The sequence below is a fragment of the Thermobia domestica genome, chromosome 8 (assembly GCF_964235325.1).
Source record: "Thermobia domestica chromosome 8, izTheDome1.hap1.1, whole genome shotgun sequence".
NCBI classification, from domain to species: domain Eukaryota; kingdom Metazoa; phylum Arthropoda; class Insecta; order Zygentoma; family Lepismatidae; genus Thermobia; species Thermobia domestica.
Genome location: NC_137461.1, coordinates 208,550,071 through 208,575,955, shown reverse-complemented (window position 1 = coordinate 208,575,955; position 25,885 = coordinate 208,550,071).

The following is a 25,885-nucleotide window of genomic DNA, read 5'->3' as shown; positions in this document are numbered from 1 at the left end:
AAAATGTGGACGATGCTGTGGTTAAATCCACGCAACAAGTCCAGGGACAAAATCCTGTATACAATCAGCTTTGTGTACAGGATAATCATGGTTATGGGGACCAATCTGATCCTCAATCTGGCCCCTCACATGCCCCTGATCCCGTATTTGTTGGATATGGGAGCAATAATGGCAGAAGTACAAATAGTACTGATTGTAGCACTAGTGGTAGTACTAGTAGTAGTGGTAGTGGAAATAATAATGAGGGGGAAAATCAGAGTAATAATAACTTCGAAGTAGTAAGAGAGAGAAGAAAACGGTTTCGTAAGTTTCACCTTACGGGCCATGAAATCGCGGTTAGACCAGTTGATAATGAAAGACGTATTGATAATCCACAGGCCTATATTGAAAGCTTATTTAATTTTGCATTAGAACATGTGTTATCTAATGCTCGCCCCACAGATTATATTGGACTGTACATTGATAGTAGCAATAGTAGAAATAACAAGTCTGTGTATGTTTCATTTAGAAGAAAACCCGATTTTTCTGCTCAAACTGTCCTTTCTTCAGTTGAACAAGTTTTAAATTCAAATGAGGATTTCCTTTTGGGGCATGAGGTATTGTTTCGCTTTCACGTAGCAGAGAGTATGCATGGAAACGGAAAAAATGCTGCAAGTGCTGTTGAAAAGTATTCCAAACATCAAGATTATTTGGAAAAGCGATTAATACGCATAGAAAATAATAATATGTATTGCTTACCTGGCAATTGTTTGGGGGATTACGAAGCACACCGCAAGTAAGGAAAGTTTATATAAATTAAAAACAAGAGATTATGATACATGGGTTCTTAAAGCAGAAGTTCTCTGCGAAATGGCAGGAGTTGACATTAAAGCAAAGGGTGGATGTGATTTTAAAGACCTGGATTTGATACAATCATATTTAAGTGGTGAGTATCAAATTGTGGTGTATGAGGAAGATGAAAATAATGACCGTGAATATATAGTACGTTACCCGGGAGAGCATGCAGAGAATAAGATTTTTATTTTCTATAAGAGAGGTGACACTCTTGGCCATTTTGAACCCATTCCATACATTGAAAAATTACTTGGTAAACTGAAGTATTGCTATTATTGTTTGCAAGCATATAACGGGTTAGCATATAAACATAAGTGTGAAACTCAGTGTTCTCTTTGTGAATGCAAACACGTACGAAATTCTAATAGTAATAAAATTAAATGTAATGCGTGCAATAGAGAGTTTGCAGAGGGTACATGTTTTGACAATCATAAGAAATGTAATAAAGGCGGAAAATCTGTGTGTGATAATGTTAAGGTCTGCAATAATTGCGGTATCATCTTTGATAACAGGCGTCAAAAATCAAACCATGTGTGTGGTGGACATTTTTGCACGACCTGTCGTAAGCATGTTGATATTACTCATACATGTTTTGTACAACAACAAAATCCTGTACATACTAATAGGTTTATGTACATTGCATATGATATAGAAACGATGTTAAAGGCACCAAATGCGCGCGGTGAAAGGGAACATGTGGTAGTACTGGTATGCTGTAAGCATATTTGCCACAACTGTATGAATAAAGGTATCGATGAGTTCTGCAAAACTTGTGGTGATAACAATGGAAATCGTTCGTTTTCTTTTAAGACAATGACGGACTTTATTAATCACGTATTGTTAGACCGACCTGACTTTAGACGTATAATTTGTATTGCACATAATGCTAGCAGATACGAAGGTTTTTTCTGCCTTAGAAATCTAATAGAAGAGCAGCATCTTATTCCTAATGTGGTAATTCACGGTCAAAAAATGTTTAATATTAATATTGGTAATCGTATTTTCTTTAAAGATTTTTATTTATTTATTGGATGTAAATTATCTAGATTTTCAAAACTTTAGGCCTGCGCGGAAATTTAAGAAAGGGAGATTTCCCATATTTATTTAACACCGAGGAAAATCAAAATTATGTTGGTCCCTATCCACCACTTGAATTCTATGACCCTGAAGGACGAAGCACCAAAGAAAAACAAGAATTAATAGCCTGGCACCAAGAACGTGCGGCAAGTGGCGAGGAGTTTAACCTCGAAAAGGAAATGCTGTCTTATTGCGAGAACGATGTTAGAATTCTAGCAGAAGCGATCATCAAAATTTAGTGACATTATTGAAGAGAAAACGAATGGTTTGCAATGTTTCATTACATCATCCACCATTGCAGGTCTTGCAATGCGTACATATCGTACTTTGTACTTACCTGAAAATACTATTCCCGTAATTCCGGGTTTCCATCATAAGACAAAGTATAGTACTAAAGCAATGCAATGGCTTATGTATATGGAAAAACAATTAGGGATAAAAATCCAGCATGCTATAAGTGAAAAAGTTTGTAAACAGAACGCTGCAGCCTAGTTGTTGCGCACCTAATTCTACATTTCCCCACTCCCTTCTCCGCGACGATGATGTTTTGCAGTGTTGCAACCTGGAGGGAGCGGAATGGTCTGAGGATTTTCTACGACATTTGAGTGTAAATACTGTATATTGACTGCACTAAATTTTTAATGCATTTTAATATTTTCTCTTTGAATATTAAATGAATTAAGTATGATTAGGGATATTCCTTACCAACGTAATATATGAATTAAAAGGTGGAAAAGTTCGCAATGAATCTTAATGAAAAATAAATAAATAAATGATAACAGAAATCACCTTCTAAATGTTTTCCATTTCTCCTTCAGTTTCACTCTCCCACTCATCTGAGTCTGTATCGGCCGATTAATCTGAGTCTGTATCGGTTTCACCAAATCTAATTATCAGTTCATCTACACGCTCACCCATAAGCCCGTCTCTTTCAAAGTAAGAATCTTCAATTTTTTTCACGTGTTCACAACATTTTACCCATTTCTGTGGTGAATATTCATTAAATAACTTTCTTTTCATCCAGTGAATCGGAAATGCATTGCCTTGCTTTGCTCTTGATCCCCCCACCACCACAAGTTCAATAGGATTTAAGTCTGCGTGGTAAGGTGGAAGTCTTATTATAGTGTGCCCCGTGTTTATAAATTTCTTGTCAATCGCGTATTGTTTCACATAAGGTACATTTTGAATTCTTAAGAAAAATTGTCTTTTGTTCATTCTTCACAATGTATTTACTCTATTCTCCGCTTCAATTTCGGTTCCGTTTATAGGTTTGTCTGTCGCTTTTAAGTGAAGACATAGATAGTCTTTTATTGATTTGAACATTGTGATAACTGGCATTATCAACGACAACAACGCTGTTTTCGGGAAGATTAGGAAGTAGTTTTTCACCGATCCATTTTGAAAAATTTCTACTGTTCATGTCATCATGATAATCTCCACTTTTTTGCTTAGATTTGAAGAATAATAGAGCATTATCAACAAACCCAAATTCCCCTCCTGCATGGACAATAATAAGACGTGGCCCTTTTCCAACAGTCTCTGTTGCACCTATTTTACTCTTACTTTGCCAACACGCCGGTACTGAATGTGATGCGTGAATGTAGGTTTCATCTCAGGCCGGGCCCGTGAATTAATAATGTGAGGCCCGACTCGAGTTAGAAATATGTGAGACCTGACTCGAGTTAGCATTTAGGCCCGACCCAAGGGCGCCGATTTCTCTGTAAAGTTGGGGGGGTGGCATTCAGATGCAGAAGGTATATACATGAGGATTTTAAGACAAATTGCATTCAAATTATGCCAAATAATGTATATTCATAAATACAATAGGGGACCCACATTACCTTTGGGACCTCGAACGTATAACTAGGGTGATAATTAAATCAAATATTTTAATTGCAACTATGCCAAATATTTTGATCCGCACTTCTGGAAGAGGAACTAGCTGAAATAAAAGAAACCGTTGAACAAAGTTTTCTCTACTAGTTATCAGTTGTTATAGTTTTTTTTAACACAAGTTGTATCTTCGGCCTTGAAAGTTGAATAATTATTCATTCTTACTCAGAAGGATGGGGGGCGCAAAACGTTAAATATTATAACACTTGAGACATAGTTTGTACTAACAATAGACTGAAAGCAGCTTATTTCTTGTCTTATATTGACAAAAATACTTTTGTCAACTCGTCTCATTGAAGTAAGACAGAAATATTTCCCTTTCAGAAAGATGCGCCCCCCGTTCTGTATTTGCCCCTGGTTCAGTATCGTAATGTTCTAGTAGGCTCGGCTGTCAGTTCAGTCTTTAATGTGGAATCCAGAAAATTAAGTCATTCGCCTTTTGGTTTCTCTTCGTTATAAAGCTTAATAACGAACATACGCAGAATATGCTACCGTAGAATACGAAGAGCTACCACCGCAACGCATTTTCAAAAGCGGGGTTAAATGAATTGGACCACTGATATGAGAAATACGAGTCGATAGTGTAGATATAAGGCTACACGGTAATATTTGTCATTTATTTTAGCAGGTGATATTTGTTGAAGCATAAGTTTGCTGAGTTAGTATCACTGGTAATTTCAAGGCCAGATCAGTGGATGGAAGAGTAGTGGGGAGGGTGGTGGAATACGAAGTGCTCCGCACCGATCTGCGCATCTTGGTTTGAAAATTGTCGAGTTATAGGAGAGGTGGGAAAAGTATATTGGTAGGTACCAAGTTGATGGATGGCATGAGGGACTCAACGCTGCCTTCGAATTTTATGGTTGTTACTGGCACTCGTGCCCGCGTTGTTGCCCTTTTAACCGTAACGACATTTTACATGACGCTCAAGACTCATGCAATACAATGGAAAAAAGATATGAACAAACAATGCTCCGCCGGAAGTACCTGAAAAGTTTAGGTATAAACCTATACGAAATCTGGGAATGTTCTTGGGATGAAAAGGTAAAGACGGATAAGGACGTACAAAGGTTTATTAAAGAACGTTGTACAAACCTGCCTGATTTCCTTATTCCCAAGAATTGTTACAATGTCGGTGTTACAATTCAAAGTGTGGTCCCAATTAATGATGATCACTTAATTATCACATATAGAGATAATGAAACTGAAAATGTCCCACTGGAATTTTCAAACGTCATATTAGCTGCCTTTATTACTTCGTGGGCTAGACTTGAACTCTACAAATTACTAACGACTGTAGGACCAGACAGAGCCATTTACTGTGACACTGACAGTATTATGTATATACAGAAAAAAGATGAGGAACCTTTGTTACCACTTGGAAACTATTTGGGTGATCTAACAGATGAAATTCCAGAAGGTTGGGAATTTACAATCTTCTACGGTTTAGGCGCGAAAAATTATTGTTATAGGCTCATTAATGCCAAAGGGGATGTTCGGCACATACTCAAAATTAGGGGGATAGGACCTCTCAAAAAATTAACTTTGAGAGTTTCTATAAATTAGTGTCTGGACAATTAGAGTCCACAGTAATAGAAAACCCAAATAGTACTGTGCGTAAACCAGGGTTCCGCATCTTTAGTCGTACAGAGACTAAGACACACCGTGAGGTAAATAAAAAACGTAAACGTGTTGACGAAAATGACGTGACTAACGATATACCAATAACAAAACGTGCGACTTTACCTTACGGATATAGGCCTACGAACGGAGTAAATGTGACTTGTGTGAATGGTTTTACTTACTATGCTTCTTATAGAAGCTCATTCTTAAAATTTCCTATTGAAAGTGGTAGGAGCACTCTATGAGTGTGAATAATTTATTTTAACTCAAAAGATTTAACTTTTTTTCCTTCGCTTCATTAGAAGCTCGTTGTTAATTATTTGCTTGTTCTTTCGTTTCATTAGAAGCTCATTGTTAATTATTTTTTCCTTTGCTTCAATAGAAGCTCGTTGTTAATTTTTTTCTTGTTTGTTTGCTTCTTATAGAAGTTCAGAACAATTGTAGATTGTGAACCCACAAATAATTGGATCGTTTTCTTAAAAACCTTTATCTTTTTCTTTTTAAATGTGTGAGTGTATATAAAGCAAAAGCTCTATTGTATGCATTCATTTGAGTACAACATGTTAAAGTTTCAACATCCCTCTACCATTTTAATTGTGGGTCCATCAAGGGCAGGAAAAACATGTTTTGTAAATCGATTACTTAATGAGCATGATCAAATGTTTAGTATAAAATTTAATGACATTGTTTGGTGTTATGGTGCAGTAATACCAAACCTGGATGCACATGCAAAAATACGTTTTGTAGAAGGAATACCTGACATGAATAATTTTGAAATTAGAGAAAATTCATTATTAATACTTGATGATTTAATGTCAGAAACTAATGGCGATGTTGCTAATTTATTTACAAAGTATGCACATCATAAAAAGTTCACTGTTATATTTATTATTCAAAATTTATTTCCAAAAGGAAAACATGCACGTGATATTAGTTTAAATGCACATTATATTATAGTATTTAAAAATCCGCGTGATAAATTACAAATACAATATTTAGCAAGGCAAATTATGCCTCGATATAGTAAGGAAATCGTGAATGTATTCGAAGAGGTAACACGTGAGCCTCACACTTATTTGTTATTTGACCTAACCCAAAAAACAAACGATGCATTGCGAATACGTACAAATATTTTTCTAATGAAATTATGCATGTATACGCTAACAAAAGACATGCATACAGAAATTTTTATTTAGTAGGTATCAAGATGTTGAAGGTAAAACAACACTACAACACGCTCCGAGATTTGTGCAAATTCAAAAATACAAAACGGAAACAATTTTTACTAAATGCTTCAAAGGATTTAATAAGAACAATTTCTCAAGTAGCTAAAAACACAATAAAAGGAAACATCCCTTTAAATCCTCGTCAGATGCAACGATTACGTAGACATAAAAAGATCTTGCGCGCTTTATCTCAGCAGCGTACTGCATTAAAGAAAAAGAAGAGGTTGTTACTATAAAAAGGTGGCGCACTTTTACCATTAATTTTGGGACCACTTCTAGCAGCAGTAGGCAGTAGTATTTTTAGTCGATAATTATGTCAGAATTACGTAAAATGATTTTAGTTCATGAAAATGCAATACATGAAATTCAGTCTAATCTTAAATCTATAGATTCACATCAATCACGTTTAGATGAAGAAATGAATAATATTTTAAAACGTCATGATATTAGTGTACAACAAAAATGGAAATTATATCAACTAGCTTTGCATTGTTACTTACAGTATACATCTTCTTCTTCACATAAGCCTATTACGTTACCCGTTATTCAGGATGAAGAAAAAGAAGAAGAAAAATCATCATCATCATCACTTGCTTTGCAACGTGATACCAATACTTCTATTTTACCATTTGTATCAGACATTTTACAATCAGTACCAAAAACACTACGTAGGAAAACAGATCTATTATTAAAGCAGTTGACAAATTCTGATAAAATTCAATGGGATAAGTCTGGTGTAGTACGTATCCAAGGAAAAACAATACCTGGTTCAAATATTATAGATTTAGTAAATGATGTTGTTCGTACAAGAAAATATTCAAGAAATCCTATAGGTATTCATGAATTTAAAAATTTATTAGAAGATCTTAATGTTCCTAAAGAATTTATTGGCACACCATCATCAAAACTGAATAGTAGTAGTAGACAACGTATTCGTAAAATAAGAAAATCATCCAGTCCTAAAGCAGTATCTAATTTATTTAAACATTGGAAAGAATATAGTATGTAAAAATGACAAAATTATCAAAATTATATTATGATTATTCAAATCCTAATTCATTATCGAGTATACAAACATTACATCGTAAAACAAAATTATCTAAAAAGAAAATTAAAAATTGGTTAGCTTCTCAAGATGCATATACATTGCATGCACCAATTCGTAAAGTTTTTCAACGGAAAAAGTATTATGTTAGTGCACCAAATGAAACATTACAAATGGATTTGGCAGATATGCAAAACATTGCAAAGTATAATAATAATTATAAGTATATATTATGTTGTATTGATATTTTTTCACGTTATGCATATTGTGTCCCCTTAAAAACAAAGAAATGTCCTGAAATGGTAAAAGCAATAAGAAAAATTTTTAAAAATTTCAAGTTACCCGTGTTTAATGTCCAAACCGATTTAGGTACAGAATTTTATAATCGTCATGTAAAACAATTGTTTAAAGAATATGAAATTAATCATTATAGTGTTCATTCCGAAATTAAATGTGCTTTAGCAGAACGTTTTATAAGAACATTAAAAGAAAAATTGTATCGTTACTTTACTGCAAACAATACTTATCGATATATTAATGTCTTGGACCAAATTGTCAATAATTATAACCATTCATATCATTCAAGTATTAAAATGGCGCCTGCAGAAGTAAATGATTCTAATGTGAATCAAGTGTGGGAAACATTATACGGAAATACTGTAAATAAAAAGAATACAAGTTGTAAATTTGTCCGGGTGATTATGTTCGTGTTAGTAAGTATAAACATGTATTGGAAAAAGGATATTTACCTAAATGGTCACAAGAAATATTTATTGTCGATAAATGTATTAAATCTAATCCTGTGACTTATAAATTAAAAGATTGGAATGGAGAAGAAATTAAAGGAATATTTTATGCCCAAGAATTACAAAAAGTAATTATAAATTCAAAGAAAACTTATCTCATTGAAAAAGTATTAAAACGTAAAAATGGGTGGATGTATGTAAAATGGTTGGGATATCCGTCAAGTATGAATTCATGGATTAGATCCGATTCTATTCAGTCTGCAAAATGAATTCAAACCTTACACATGACTTTTACGTTACTCTTCCTTCAAATGCCAGTAGTAAACTTTTTAATAATAATACAACAGCTTCATTTCGAGTTAAATTATCACAACCTATTGATTTAAGTGATGGGGGCATTAACACAAATTAATATTCCGTGGAGTTTTTATAATGTTGGTGAAAATGAAGAAATAATAATTACTACTGTTATCGATGATAAAGTTGAACGTCATCATGTTCGTGTAACACCAAGATATTATTCCTCTGTCGAATCTATTCTTGACTTAATTCCTGAAAATGTTCGTATGTTACAATATTTACAAAATAAAAATCAAATTGTAATTAAACATTCTTTAAAATTAGAAGATCAATGTATGATTGGTATTACACCAGGATTACAACATATTTTTTGATTTATTAATGAAAATACACACGATATTAAAAATGTAGTATACACAAAAATTAGAAATGTTGATTTATTATTATCACGGGGTAAATTTCCATGTAATTTAGATTATAATATTCCCAATTCAATTAATGTATGTGTTGATATTGTAAAATATCAACAAAATATTGGACCGTTAGTTCGAAAATTTAGTGTATATAATGTACAACACGGTAATGTAAAATCTTTTGTGTTTCATACACCACATTATGTTAAAGTTGAAAAGAAATATTTTGATACAATAGAAGTAAACTTAAAAGATGAACACGGTTTAAAATTACCATTTCGTTTCGGGACTTCAAACTTGACACTTCACTTTAAACGAAAATGATTTCTGAAAGTATTGATGATAGTTTTTACATTACATTAGTTTCAAACGCTAGTACAAATGTATATCCTACAAATAATCCAACACATTTTATTAATCAGTTAAAAATAATATACGATTATCAGAATCCAATTGGTACGTAGGGTTAAGTGAAGTTCATATTCCATTAACATGTTTAACGTCACCGAAGGTGAAAATGTTGTATGGTACAAATTTAAAAATGCAGACCCTATGAAAAGTAAAGTTGTTGTTGGATATTAACCATCCATTCATCATTTAATAGATGAATTAAATACATTATCAAGATTTATACGGTTTAGCTTTTCAAATATTGTACGTGTTGAATGCGATGAACGTGTAAAATCTGTTACGTTGTCACCTACATTAGCTCTACAATTAGGTTTTTCTGAAAAACCAGATCTTGTAAAAGAACGCCGTGGATTCAAACAACCATACGTAGATATTGGATATCCACATCAAATTTTTATTTATACCGACATTATACAATATCAATTTTTAGGTGATACAAAAGCACCATTATTGCGTATAGCAACAATTTCAGATATTAAATATGGAAAAGTTCAAACAATTACCTTTGAAGATATTCATTATATGCCACTTGCAAAATTTTGTTTTAACACAATTGAAATACTATTAAAAGATCATGCAGGGCGAAATTTGCCATTCCGATCTGGGACACTGACCGTAACACTTCATTTTAAACGCTCTCCTGTTAAATAATAATAATAATAATAATAATAAAATGAGATCTAGACGTGTTACTTTACATCGTGAACGTGGAATACCATATTTTTCAGGACCTGTATATCAAAGGGGACATGGTATAGGGAGTTTCTTTAAAGGGTTATTTCGTTTTGCATTACCATTTCTTAAACAAGGTGCAAAAACTGTAGGACGTCAAGCATTGCAAACCGGTATACAAGTTGCGGGTGATGTATTGGAAAATAAACCATTTAAAGAAGCGGTTCGTGCACGTGTAAAAGAAGCTGGTAATAATTTAAAGACAAAAGCGATTAATAAAGTTGGACAGTTGCTAACTGGTAGTGGTAAGAGACGGTCACGCAAAAGAAAGGCTCCTGCAATTGTAAATTTGGACCACCAACGAAACGTATACATATAAAAAATATCTTTTTATAATGTCGCTCCTAAATTCCGATAGTTCTGAATGCTGTACCAATGAATTTGATTTCTTTTCAATACCAATGACAAAAACAGCTATTGAAGCAACTATAAATGCTGAATATCGACCTATTTCTACATTAAGGACCAATTGAATTTGTTATTCCTGGAGAAACAGGAGAATTTATTCATCCCGCATATCTATATCTTTATGTACGTTGTAAAATTGCAAAAGATGATGGTAAAAATTTAGTTAATGATGATGTTGTTGCACCAGTAAATAATTTCCTACATTCATTATTTAGTCAAATTGATATTTCGTTAAATGATAAATTAATTAGTTCTTCATCAGGATCTTATCCTTATCGTGCATACATTGAAACTTTATTAAATTATTCTCATGATGCTTCTTAAACACATTTAGCATGTGCTATGTGGCATACAGATACTGCAAAAATTTTAATAAATTACATAATACAAATGATGGTTTTCAAAAGTGTGCCAATAAAATTAAAAATAGTAAATCTTTTGAAATGTACGGACGTCTTCATACTGATATTGTAAGTTTAGATCGTATGCTTCCTACTAAAGTAAGTTTACGTGTAAAATTACATCGTAGTAAAGATAACTTTTGTTTAATGTCTCCTGAAAATACAAGTTATAAAGTTGCACTTGAAGAAGTTATTCTACATGTACGTCGTATTGATGTCGCTGCAGATTTAACTATGCAATTAAATACACGAATGGTTTCAGAAATGGCCAAGTTACCTCTCACAAGAGTAGAAATAAGATCTTATACTATTCCTGCACAAGTCAAGTCATATAACCTTGATAATCTCTTTCTGGGTAATGTTCCTAAAGGTCTGGTTATTGGTTTCATTTCCAACACAGCCTTCAATGGAAAATCACATCTTAATCCATATGAGTTCCGGAACTTTAACGTTAACAAACTGCAATTACATGTTGGATCAAAATCATTCCCTCCCAACCCCCTTACTCCTGATTTTAATAATGATTTATACCTTCTAAGTTACTATACTCTGATATCAGGTACTGGTATATATTATCAAAGTTATTCACATACTGTTACTCTTGAAGAATATCCTAATGGATATGCTCTGTATGCTTTTATTCTATCTCCAACTGGAACTTTAGATGACAACACTTGGGATGTAGTTCGTGATTCTCCTGTAAATTTAAAAGTATCATTTTCAGAAACTTTAACTGAAACAATTACATGTATTGTCTATGCTCAATTTGCCTCGTTAGCACAAATAGACAAAGATAGAAATATTTATACTGATAACACCTTTTAATTTATTCAGTTGAGTAGAATGAGGGTTGTTGTACACTTCTCCGCATTCCATAATAATGATGAGGAATTTATTGTAAAGGAACTAGCAATTGTAAATCCTGACGTTCCGTTTTTACAAAATTGGATATTTAAACCACCATATCCATCAAATAAGCTGTCTGAGCCAATCATAAATACAAACAAATATCTATTTGAAAATGTATATGGCATTACCTGGCGATGTAGAGTATTCACTTCTTAAGGAAATACTTCAATCATATTGTTCAAATACCACCAGTATATTCACGTATGGATTAACTAGAAAGTGTTTTCTTGAAGAAATTCTGCAAAGAAATGTTACAAATTTGGAAGAAATAAACTGTCCAAAGTATACTGCATTAATTTTTCACGTTCACAAGTGTGCACATAATAAACATCGTTTTGGACAATATAGGTGCAGTATTCATGAAGCATTACTATATAGTGAATATGTAAAAGTGTATGATTATGTTTTACATGTGAAAACAGTAATAATTACATACCTACTATAATTAAGAAAAATAATAATCATGTATAGTGACGAATTGTTAAAAGTGTTAGTGATTGATAAAGTGACTGGTGCAAGTGTTACCGGGATTTATCCTATTGATAAACTTGCTGTAATGGTAGAACCACCTGCAGCACTTGTAATTAATCTTGATACATCCGATTCAAGTGGATCACACTGGGTAGCAGTGTACATTAATAATAAAAAACATGGATTTTATTTTGACAGTCTTGCTATGGACATTCCCAAGGAAATAAAAAAAATTTTATCCAAAAATACTAAATTATATTTTACAAACATTGAACAATATCAGCATGATGATTCTGTGTTATGCGGATATTTTGTATTATATTTTTTGCATTATATTATTCGCACTCAATCATTTGAAAAGTGTTTAAAATTGTTTAACAACAAAAATTTAAAAAAGAATGATGATATTGTTTATAAACATGTAAACAACATTTTAAAAAGAAAACACAAGTAATTTTTTAATTTTTTTATTATTGTATATATTTTTTACAATAAAATTTTTTACACTATATTCTTGCATTTAATTTACAAATCCTCGTTACAATCTTGATAATGCATTAGTTAATGCTGTTGATCTTTCAAATTTCCACCAGTAATTCAACTGTTGTGCGTTACGATATGCACATCCTGATTTCTTTACAACATTTTTGTGAGAAGAACAATATTCGCTAAATGTATTTCCACACAAATCATTTAATGCTGGACATTCTTTCGTTTCTAAATCAATAACATTATCTAATGCAAATATTCTCTTAATCCAAAGAGATTTTTCTAAACCTTTACAATAAAAGGTTGAATTCATAGCACATAATTGATATACAAGGTTACGTATGAATGATACAGTATATCCTGTTTTACTATCCCAGTTCAACCCGTGTAAATTCAATGTTAGCCAATCAATTTGTTTTTGGCAACCTAATGACAATAAGTTATATTCTATTGGTGAATTTACCAAGCAATGGAAATTTACTGTATCATCACATGCGCTAAGACAAAACTCACGAATAATAAATTCGTTATCAGACATTTTAAAACCTTGAATATCAATAATATATTGATTTACGCAAGGTGAAATTTCATTTGTGCGCTGAATGAAATATGGTATAATTTGTCCAACAAATTCTGTATTTTTTAAAAGATCACAAGTTTTACGCATAAAGCATATAAATGAGATTTCACTATGTTCTTGTTCATACAATTCAAAAAGTTCACCAAGAGTTTTATCAAGAGATAAATATTTTGCTGCAAATGATCCAATATCATGAGGAGTGCTTGATTTGCAATCCAGCGGATTATTCTCCCGTAAGTATACATTTATTGTTTTTAATACACAATTCACATTAATGTTTTCAGCACTACATAACACACATAAAACACTCACACTATTGCGATACATTTTTCCTTCTATCTTTTCTTAATAGAATCTCTAGTAATTCTGGGAAATTGTCTATATCATTTACTAATTCCAAATATGTCTCATAAAATTTTTCTCTTGTTAATATTCCAATAATGTGGGTGTTGGCATACAAATAAAACACATCATCTTCAACACTAGGGCTTGCTATAACACTCCAAGCACGGACTTCCAATGATTTTGGGGGTAAATTCATACAATTATGTGCATACACATGGTACGATCCTTCTCTGCAACCATCACATATTAACGTGTCGTTAAATTCCCATTTTTCAATAGCTTTCTTTATACATTCTCGGTCCACATTTTGACTATTACAAGAACAGTCTAAACTCCAAAATCTTGATGAAGATGGTGATGATGCTGGGGTTTCTGAAACTGTTAATACTGGTGAATCTATTGCATCAATATCAAATTCTTCATCTGAAGATTCATATAATTCTGTTTCAGCATCAGATTATGATGCTTCAATATTAATATCGCAGTGGTCCTTCTTCTCATACGATTGCATTGTGTGTCTTTATATATTTTCTCTCTTAGGACTTGTATTTAAAGTACTTTCAGATTCATCACGTGTTACTTAATCATACGGTTGTAGCCCCAATTACTTATCACATAATGTTTAATCACGTATCAAGGTTCAAAATTACTCATCGTCACATGATGTTTAGTCATGTATCAATGTTCAAAATTACACATCGTCACATGATGTTTCGTCGTTCAACGAGTTTATCTAATCGTACAAAGGTCACTTCATCCGGATTTCCAAAGCGCGCAAAAAACCTCAGTTCATGTCTTAAGTTCGTCGGTGATGGATGTGCTGCAAACATGTTCTCCGTCTTTAGTACGGGCACCAAGTATGGCTAAATAATGCAATAAAATAAAATAATTCCCTATTAAAGGGTTTCCCGAGTTCAATTAATGTGTCCACATAAATATAATTTCATTAAACAGGAGAAAGGGTGTCCCTAAAAAACCGTAGTCCCTATACAGGGGTCATTTCCTTTTATCTGCTCTCACCTTTTTAATAGGTAGCTTCTAATATGCTAACATCTTTTAACAGGTACCTTGTAATCAATTATATATGCTCACATCTTTTTAACAGGTAGCTTCTAATGAAGCGTAGGGCCATGGGTCCTAGGGGTCATTTCCAGGGGCCATGTGGTGTGGCCCTGCACAGGGGATATTTCCAGGGACCATGCGGTAGGGAGCATCCACTGTGACCTTCGTAGTGGTCATTCAACCTTTCCTAACATTATTTCGTCATCTATCTCCAGGGAAAAAAAACATGACCCAATTTCATCACCTCCTTCGATACTCACTATCGTCCCTTATCCTTAATTAAACAGATAACTAATCATTTATCAACTGTCGCAAGTCTTTTGATGGTCACCACACTAAATCAATACTACTGGGAACCGACTGACTCTTAATCTTTTTCTCTCTCTCTATCTTGTAGATAGGACAGAATGCTAACTCGAGAGGAAAGGACCGAAATCTTTCTTTTGGATGGAGAACGCAGTTCAACAATAACATCCGTCTTTAAAGAGCGACATCCTAATCGCGATCCGGTGACAGAAAATGCTGTACGAAAACTAATCCGCAAATTCATGGCAAAGGGAAATGTTGATGATTTACCTTGATCAGGACGAGCACGAAATGCAACTGATCCACACACATCAGCATCTGTGTTGGGTTTATTGGTGAAAAACACTACGGAGTGTGTGCGACGTCTATCAAGCGAGCATAATGTTAGTGTCAAAAGTGTTCAAAGAATGTTAAAAAGGAAAAAGTGGCACCCATAGAAAATAAAGTTGAAACAAAAACTGCCAGAGGATGATTTAGAGAGATCAATGGAGTTTTATGAGTAGGCGTTGGCCCAGATAGCTCGTAACCGAGTGTTTCCTCATAACATTGTTTCTAGTGAATATTAAAATTACAATCTAACAGGTGAGATTAACAACCAAAATGTCCGGTACTGCGATAATACAACTCTTAATTGGGTAGATGCATCAAAGGTGCAAGGTGCAAATAAGGTAATAGTGTGGTGTAGAATATTGGGCGAAAACTTATTGGACGTGTTTTCTTTGATGGGATCTTGGATGCTGCACAATATGGAGATATGCTTGAAAACACTGTTATGCCACTTTTGTTGGACGAGGAAGGATGATTTAATCAATATTGTCAACAAGATGGGGAACCGCGGCATTATGGTCTTAATGTAATGAATGGTTCAATGAACACTTTGCCAGTTGTTGGGTAGGTCGGCATGAACCAGTTGAGTGGCCAGCAAAGGTCAACCAATCTACCTCCGTTGGATTTCTATCTTTGGGGGCACTTTAAAGCTATTGTCTACCAGTGTAAAATTATTGACATTGGTTACCTGAAAAGGAGAATCACAACTGTCTGTGAACAAATATCACCAACTATGCTTCGTAGAGTGCTAAGCACAGGGTCACACGGTTAAGGATGTGCATAGAACAGAACGGTGGGCATGCTGAACATGTCATGTGATTGTAATTGTCTTATGTGTGTTAGCTCTCTCTTTTCCTGTTTATTAAAGAATACGTAATGTGAGATGTTACAAAGCTTGCTTTTTACTTTATCTTTATCCTTCAATTCGAAACTTCGCACAGCACATTTCACAACTTCAAAACAGTTGTAGGTTTTGGAAAAATAACCTTACCATTGGGTTTCTCTTCGAACGAGGATGTTTAATATGTCACACGACCATGTTGCCCTTTAAAATAAACAAGTTGATTCCAAGATAGCGGTCACCAAGATGGCAGAGGACAACCTTAAACACGTCGTAATGTTTCCCCTTTTGCACCAGCATTGATCCCAATTGGGTTCGGATCGACTGCATTTACAGTTTCTAAAATATTTAGCCCGGTCCAGATTTTGTATTTCACTTAACAAAATATTATCTTTCAATTACTTCGGACATTTGTACAATTTCCAATATGGCGAGCGAAGAAGTTGTGAGATTTTAGTATGTCATTTAAATAATGTTTATCAATATCTATGTCAAATTTTAACTTGTTAATAATTACATCCTAAGTTCAATAAAATTTTAAATCAGTTTGACGGTAGTTTTCGGAATTTTAGAATTTAGAGCTAAATATTTCTAAAAGTATGCGTTTTATGATTTTTTTCTCTTTAAGAAATATTGTATTATTTATGTTCTATATAACGACACTAAATTTATATCTTTATGTTCAACCATAGCAAAGATATTGCTATTTTTATCTGGGTATTGTTCATTTGACACTTCCGGCGGCCATTTTCCAATATGGCTCCGAATTTCACCCCGGATTTCAGAGGACTTTTAGTATGTTGTTTAGAACATCATTCCCAACATCTATACAAATTTTCAGTTTGTCACTAATTTGTTCCTTTCTTCATTAAAATTTGATCCTCATTTACTGCACTACTTCGTCCATTACAAATTGTCAAATGACATTTTATTTCGCGGTGATATGGTGCTTCTTAAGAGAGAGAATAGCATATACACACACACACATACACAAACACACACACACAGACAGAAAGAGGGGGGATAAAGAAAGGCAGACACAGTGGTGCTAAAGCATGTATGTCGTAGTCCTGAAATTAAATGTAATTGAATCATTTGCAAGTCCTATCACCGCATTCACTGCATACGGTTTTGCAGTTTTCTTTGTTGTTCTGTTGTTTTATGTTGTTTCGAAATGACCTACCACGAACTACATGAAAAATTGTGTAAAATATCTCATTAGTATGTCTGAATGTTGTGGATGTACACTCATGTCCAAAACTATTGTCGCATGTCTATAAATATGTTGTTGTACAAATATAATTTCATAATGAATTCGCCCGGTATTTCTTATAATGTTAGCATGTGTATAATCGGCAAAGACATGTATGTGTCAAATTTCATGTCAAAAGAACAGTAAATAAGAACAATAAAACGAAAATAAAGCTTTCTTGTCCATTTAGCAACATTTGTTTTACTGATTCTAATTTCCGTATTTAAAATTCTTTTCCTATGAAATTTACCACAAATATAAATTTCCCGATTATACACACAGTATCAGTATTAAAAGTAACCTTCAAACTCATTATCAAATTATATTCTTACAAGAAGACAGTTATAGATATGCAACAATCATTTCGGACATGAGTGTACATTGTTGACTAAACGAATTTGTTAGGATCAACTATATTTTTTACACAAAAACCAGGAAATCTGAATACATATTCAAATAATTGGTATATTTCAAACAAATAAAATTCTAATGATTATTTTCCGTATTATCTAATTTCGTTTAAAAGAAAATACGGATGCGTCATTTAGAGGAGAGGAAGCGGGCGGGAAGGGGTGGATGATATTTTTTCTATCAATAGTATAGTAATATACTAATAAAAAGAGAAACTACTTAAGTAGGTCGAGAATCTTGCTCCCACCCACAAGTAAAACCTTAAATGATGCTACTGAGAAAATGTTAGTAAAAGACTAAAAATTTACAAAACAAATCATGATAAAATAAAGTTTTTTTTTTTCAAACTGTTGTTTGCTGTTAAGAAGTATAGTTAGACTGGGTTACCTGAGTTTGTCTCTTTTCAGCCAGTGACGCCAACTTAAAACATTACAAAATCCCATCTCAAGAGAAAGAAATTCCCATTTTGTTCTTACATTTCGCACGTTACGCTAATTACAAAATTAAGAATAATAATAATAAATATGAAAAATAAAAATTATCGTATGTCACACATTTTCTTTAATATATGAGTAAACTACCCGTAAATTTAGATCTTCTACGTTTATTAAGTAGTTGATAAATTAATATTTCTTCTTAATTCAAAGAAACAGTAAAAATGTTAGCAAAATGAATTCTATTGTCACAACTTAGTATTTACGTTATTCCTTTGTGTCATCTTATTGTAATGAACGTAATGATATTGTGCCGGTGCTGTGCCATCAGTTATAGCTCAGAATAATCTCTAAAATACTCATCAAATGAATGCAACAATTGGAGATGAAACTGATGCACAACACGGTACTTAACTGCGAGATTATGGTTGAATTTAAATGAAATTCACATATTTTAATTTTGAAATTGATTAGCTAGGGAAATAGATGAGAGAGAGATAGGTTATGATTAAAAGATAAAGGATGAGCACTAGCATGACAAATCCAATTAGACTGGTGTCTTCCTGGTTATCTGAATGATGAATGGTTTTCCCTGGAGGAGCCTGGATATACTGGAGTCAACCAACAACTGGATCTTAATTCTGCTGGACTGCCAGGGGCGTCGAGTTCTCTCTTGACGATGCGCCTTTTACGATGATGTTCTACAACTTTATGCCACTATTTAGATGTCAAACTCAAAACGTTCTGCGGCGATGAACCAACAGAATGGTATTCTCGGGACATGGAGTCGGTCGTCCTCCAATGGTGCGATGTGCTTGTCTCCTACGATCTTGCACCTTCCTAAACTTCCTGTCGAATACCTCCTGTCGATATGTCCTCCGTGGTTTTGTTTGGTTGCAAAATGATGATTCTGACGTTCAGTGAACTTGGATATGTCAAGCTGGGCGGAAAGGAACGCGGAAAGGTAAGAAGGAAACTAGTCGTGTTTATTAACAAATATGTGATTACAGAAGCTGTCTGGAAATGTACAATCTTAATAAAAAGTTTATGTTCCTTTGAATTTTAAAGACTTCATGATTCTGTCGAAGATAATCGTAAAAATCATGAAATAGAATTTAACAAATTAAATCAATAGTTCGCAGTCTTCTCATTGTCACATCACTGTAATTACACAGATATTTCACAACATTAGAGAAACTTGATTCTCCAGTCGTTTTGGGAAGAACGTTTTCGCAGTTGCTAGTTTCTCATTTTGCATTTTACTTTTTTCTTTGTACTTAGAAAAATACCAAAGCACAATTTGCATTTCTTGGAGTTTGTTTTTAGAGAATCGCGAGTTACTTCTGCACTAGCATGCATTTCCCGGTAACGAAATTTGACAAGTAAAACTGATTTCGCGATTTAGTTAAGTTGCTTTTGAATTTATTGTCACTTTCAGCAGCGAGACTACATAAGACTGGACCTATTGATTAACGTGGGATCATACCACATAAGCTCACGCTGGGAATCGAACCCGGATCTCTCCCATGAAAGACGCGTACACTAACTGCTTAGCTACCAAGGAGCTCGATTTCGAGATTATTGAGGAGTCATTGGTCTACTTTACACCAATAGGAAATTTTATTCTTGTCGCTGAAAAATCTCATATTGCTGCCAATTGCAAAGAAAATTCCTTTTATCCCTTTTCGAAAAATTAATGTAAAAAATCTCACAAAATTTGATTTTTCCACAAGTTAGCATCACTGTTTTCAGCACTGATAATGCATGGAACGGGAGCTACTGTTTTAATTACACTATACTCTAACAAGGGAAGTACTATACAAGGGAAGGGAAGTGGTACCGTACCTGGTGATCTGCCTGTGTTGTATAACGTTGGAAAAGTCACACCTAGTATACCACACATATGAAATATTATAAGGCCTGTGGAGGCGTGGCGACCATTTAAATATGAGGATAAGGCACTCTCCTAAACACCAGAAACCGTGGACAAAATAGAAAGCTATAACGTAATTGTTTTGATACTTGGTATATGTAGGTTTAAAAGGTAGCTGAATACGAATCAGACATCAAATTTTTACAAATCAAAATGCGGATCCAAAATGGCGGAAACAAATTACAAAGAAATCAAGCTATGGATCTGAAATTTGATATATAGAGATATTCGACATCGCTATGTATGAATAGGATACCAAAAATCTAAATTCAAAATGCCGGATCCAAGATGGCGGACAAAATGCAAAACACTGCTATCAAACTGAAAGGGGGTAGGATAGAGGTTTTCGTAGTCTCGGAGTACGAATCCAATGTTAAAAGTGGAAAATACAATATGACGGATCCACTATGGTGGACAAAAGTGCAAAAAAAATTGTACAGAACACACATACGAGATTATTGCACATGTTGTAGAAAAATATGTATAGTACATAACGGGGCAAGTATGGACAGCTGATGTTTTACAAGAAACAGGGAGCGTGTTTTGCTATACAATCATGTCAAAATTGGAGCACGGAATGCAGGGAAGCGTTTGTAGCACTTACGAAAGTTATGTGATACGAACAAATTGCAACATAGAAAATAATTATTTTACTATCAACTCCTCCTTGCCATCGATGCGCAGCGATCGGCATGTGTTATAAATCATTGGAAAGCTTGCAGCGAATGCACTTTACATCTGTAATATCTCGCTTGAATGGCACCTGTAGGGTACGTTGCGATTATTTGAAGATACCATCTGAAGATCTGAACAATGACACTGAAAAGTGTGCGTTGGAGTTTAGAACATCGTTATGCTTCCATAACTGTCTTTCTGGTATCACTTTATGCTGTGTACACTTGTGAGCCATATTTATTACAAATGTCCACTGTAATGAATAAGGATGATACCGACACCGAAACTAGTCTCGATCTTGCATGGAATTAGAAACTGAGACCGAGATGTGCTTTTCCAAACCGAGACGGATCCCAGTCTCGTCGTAATACCATCCCTACTCATAAGGGCTTTCGGCAAAATCATTTGCCCCATCTGTATTAGTGTGAAGGTAAGTGATGTTCAAATAAATTCCGTGCTGGTGAGTGAGAATGGAATTACGGTCTTCGTGAGCGTGAGGGTGTATGAGGATAAGGCCAAGTGGTTGTCGTGACGGTGAGCGTGAGTGAGGACCATGTAATCTTCGTGAGGGAAAGGGCCAAGCGGTCTTTATGAGACTGAAGGTGAGGGTCAAAGGATCTTCATGAGGGTGACGGTTAAACTTGTGCATGAGAGTGAGAGTGTCCTCGTGAGGAATGTCATCTCTTCTAGTTGCTGTAATTGAGAAAGAGAAAAGAAAAGGCCATGGAACATTTCTTGTCAACAAAAACAAATCACTCTTGTATAATTGCATTTCCTTCAGGTGATATATTTCATGTTTGACAGAAATCCAGTAACCCCCTTTGATTTTGTATACGAGAAACTTACAGTCCTGTTATTGTCAATTAGTATGATGTATAGAGTGCGTCACACTGATAGTGTTGTAAATAGAAAAAAAACGGTTCGTATTTTTTCAGAAATTTACGTTTTTTTTTTTAGAAAAAAAAACATTGCCTCTCGTTTTTTTTCTGAATTTCGTTTTTTTTTCAAACAGTCATTTGTAATGCATCTTACGTCTATTTAAGTATGAAATATTTTTATGTAGATGTAATTACCGTAAAATGCAACATAAATTATACGCTAGATACTGATACGCTACAAATATTTTACAATTTACATGAATACCATACCTATTAACAATTCGGGTTTCAACAGTTTTCATCAATATCAACTAAGAAATAAAAGTAGAAATGAAATTTTGTTTTTTCGTGAAAGCAGGCCTTTAATAAGTACAAAAATAATGTCACGAACAGTATCCAATAACTTGTCTAAAGGTAAAAACTAATACTAATTTGCCTAATAGTAAATTTTCTAAATGTCATATATAAATAATTTGTCTACTAGATATATATGATATGCAGAGCCGGCTCTACCATATATGCAACACGTGCATTTGCATGGAGCTGCAAGCTTGGATAATCCGGCAAAATCTGTCATAAGTATATTATTTAAATTAAATATTTCTTGTTGGAAACAGACTTCATGATGATGGTAGTTACATTTACTAAGCTGACCTTCTATTTAAATACTATATTCATAAATTATGTTTAGGTTGCATTAGTTTAAGGCCACATGGACAATGCTAAAGCAAATGGTCGAATAAATCCTAGCACAAATTGCTTGATTGTTGTCAAATGCAAGAATTCAATTCTCGAATAGTAGTGAATATCTGTTCCATTTAGTACGTTTTCACAGTTTTGATATGAAACGTCTTGTTTTTGTCAGAAACAAGTTCCTTATCATTGAAGATAGAAACAACTTATTTTTTAATGTTAGAAGATGTAGAAGAAAAATAAAGAAATAAAGATAAAAGAGCTAGTTACACTGGAATTGCAAACTGATACATTGAGATTGAAGTTCGATAGTGAATTCTATAAAAAGGATTACCATCTTTCCTCTGCAGGTGTGTTTGCTTTATCTTTCACTAACTTAATAGATTAATATTTAAAGAAAAAAACAGACACAACGGGATTGCATTTTTAGTAAGTATTTAAGCCTTTCTGAGTGCGCCTGCACTTACCCTCATCTTTGTTGTTCATGCTGGAGTAGCATACTTAAAATCATGACTTTTAAGATTTGTTCTTTCTGGAGAAAGGGGGAGGCGGCAAATTATGCCATTGCACGAGGCAACAAATTGACTAGGACCGGCCCTGATGGTATGTATATAAAAGACATGAATATAGGATGACTCAATTTAAAGTAATGCAGGGTGTTTCAAAATTAATATTAAGGTTTTGAAACTTTGTAGTATCTATTACAATTAACTTACAATTATAAATATTATATCAAATGAAAGAGCAACTCAAACAGTTTTGTACGCACGCATGTACATGCATTGTTTCTTCTGTCTGCCTTTAGAAAGAGCAAGTAGCAAAGATGGAGACTAGAGAGCAGAAAGCTTTTTGTGTTTTAATAAAAACTTAATCTGTGCAGTGCAACCGTCTGTGTGAAGAATATTAAGGAGACGCTTGCAACTACGTCTTTATCGTTTGCAGTTGCTACAGGTCTAAAGCCTACAGACTACGGTTTACGTGCCAATTTCGCAAGTGAAATATTCCTGCATAACAATCAAGATTTTCTGGATCGTGTCGTCTTCAGTGATAAATCGACCTTTCACCTAAGAGCTAATGTGAGCACTCATAATGTTTTCATCTGGCCGTCAGCAAATCATCAGGAGATGGTACAGTAGAAACGAGACTCCCCTAAATTGAATGTGTTTTGTGCCATATGGCGGAAAGTTTATGGGCCTTTCTCGCCTATCGACTAGGTGTGTGCCGTGTGACGAATGAATCTCACATTGAACACTTGTAGCAAAGACTGTTTGAGATGCTCTTTTACTTGATGCATTGCTTATAATTGTACGTAAAATGTAATAAGTACTACGAAAACTTAAAACCCCAAAATTTATTTTGAATCACCCTGCATTTCTCACCAACAGTGTTGGAACTAAGATGTAAAATGGAGAGAAAATTTTCCTTATAAAGTTATTGTTTACAACGATATTATTATTAGTCGAGACTATAACTACAACAACAACACGAGTTAGTAGTCAGAAAAATGTAATCAAATGTATACTCTGTGGCCCAGGTGGCCAAAGTGGCACACACGGGTGTGTCACTTGTTTAACCCACTCCTGTGTGGACACTAATTAACATATCGGGATATTATTCTTGTAAAATATGGTTGGATTATAGTTTATCATATTAATTTCTTTCTCCTCAGGTGTCGAATTTCCTTCTCAAATTTCACCCCAGTCAAAAATTCGAGAATTTTCTAATTTCGAATTTCCTTTACTTCTTTTTTTCCTGTAGCTTCCTTCGTTGTAGAAAGACATCATTAAGACTTGCCAGGTAGATACCTCGGATGGATACCTAACTGTTGACATCAATTAGACGTGCCTGCGCGCAGTGTTGCCAATTAGGGAAATTAAAATTCTCCTATATTTGGGCAAAAAAATAAGAAATTTTTGTTTATAAATCCGTACCTATACGTCCGAGTGCAAGTCAACTTACGCCAATCGAGCATTTGTCCTTACTTAACAAACTCAAGTACAGATCGTTACAATGGGGTAATTAGGGGAGCACGTAAAATTCGTATTAAGGTTCTAATCCTTGATTTTTCTAGTTTTTCCCTACTTTTCTGTTTACTGTAATATATTTTTGGTAATTAGAAACTTTATTCCTTAAATATCGCCATAATACTTGTAGGATATATTAGTGGTGTATCATTGTTTAATTTTAGATAGTGTGCGTCTGTCTGGTAGCAGTGTTGCTAACTACAGAAAATTTTAATTCCAGATTTTAGGGGGAAATTTTGCAAAAATTATATGTTTTGTCTCTATTATTTCCCTCTTGTTGGCTATATCGGAACAAACGTACCAGTATCTAAAAGTCTCGTCTTCGCTCTACACAACTCACTATAGAAAGTTTCAATAGTATAATTAGGGGAAGTACAGTTGAGGTTTATAGTAGACCTTGTTCCCTAATTGGAAAGATAACTGTGGTTTTTTTAAAGGTAGAATGAGATATTTTTTATTGACATGCTTACTTTATTAGATATCGTCACAATACTTGTAGGATATATTAGAGGGATACCAAAGCTTATTTTAAGATAGTTTGTGTGTGTCTGATAGTAGCGTTGCCAGCTAAAGAAAATTTTAATTCCAGATTTTAGGGGCAAATTTTGGAAAATATTCCCATTTTATTTCTAATGTTTCCTTCTTGTCGGCTGCATTCAAACAAACGTACCAGTGTCTAACAGCTTCATCTTTAGCCTACATAGCGCACCATAAAAAATTTCATTAGAATAATTAGGGGAAGTACAGTTGAGGTTTATAATAAACCATTTTCTGGAAACTGTAAGAAAATGGTGAATTTCTGAGGTAGAATGAGATTTTTTTTAATTTCATGCTCACTTTGTTATATATCGCCATGATACTTGTAGGATATATTCTTGGAGTACTACGGTTTATTTTCAGATAGTTTTCGTCTGTCTGATGACAGCGTTTCCAGCCAAAACAATTAATACCCGCTATTAGGTGAAAAATTCGGAAAATTTCCCTTTTCCCCTCTATTATTACCCTCTTACTTGCTACATTGAAACAAACATACCACTACCTGAAAGCTTCCTCTTTTCCCTACAGAACGCAGCATAAAAAGTTTCAATAGGATAATTAGAGAAGCTGTAGCCTCGGCATATTTGATTTTTGCTTCTGAGGTGTAAAAAG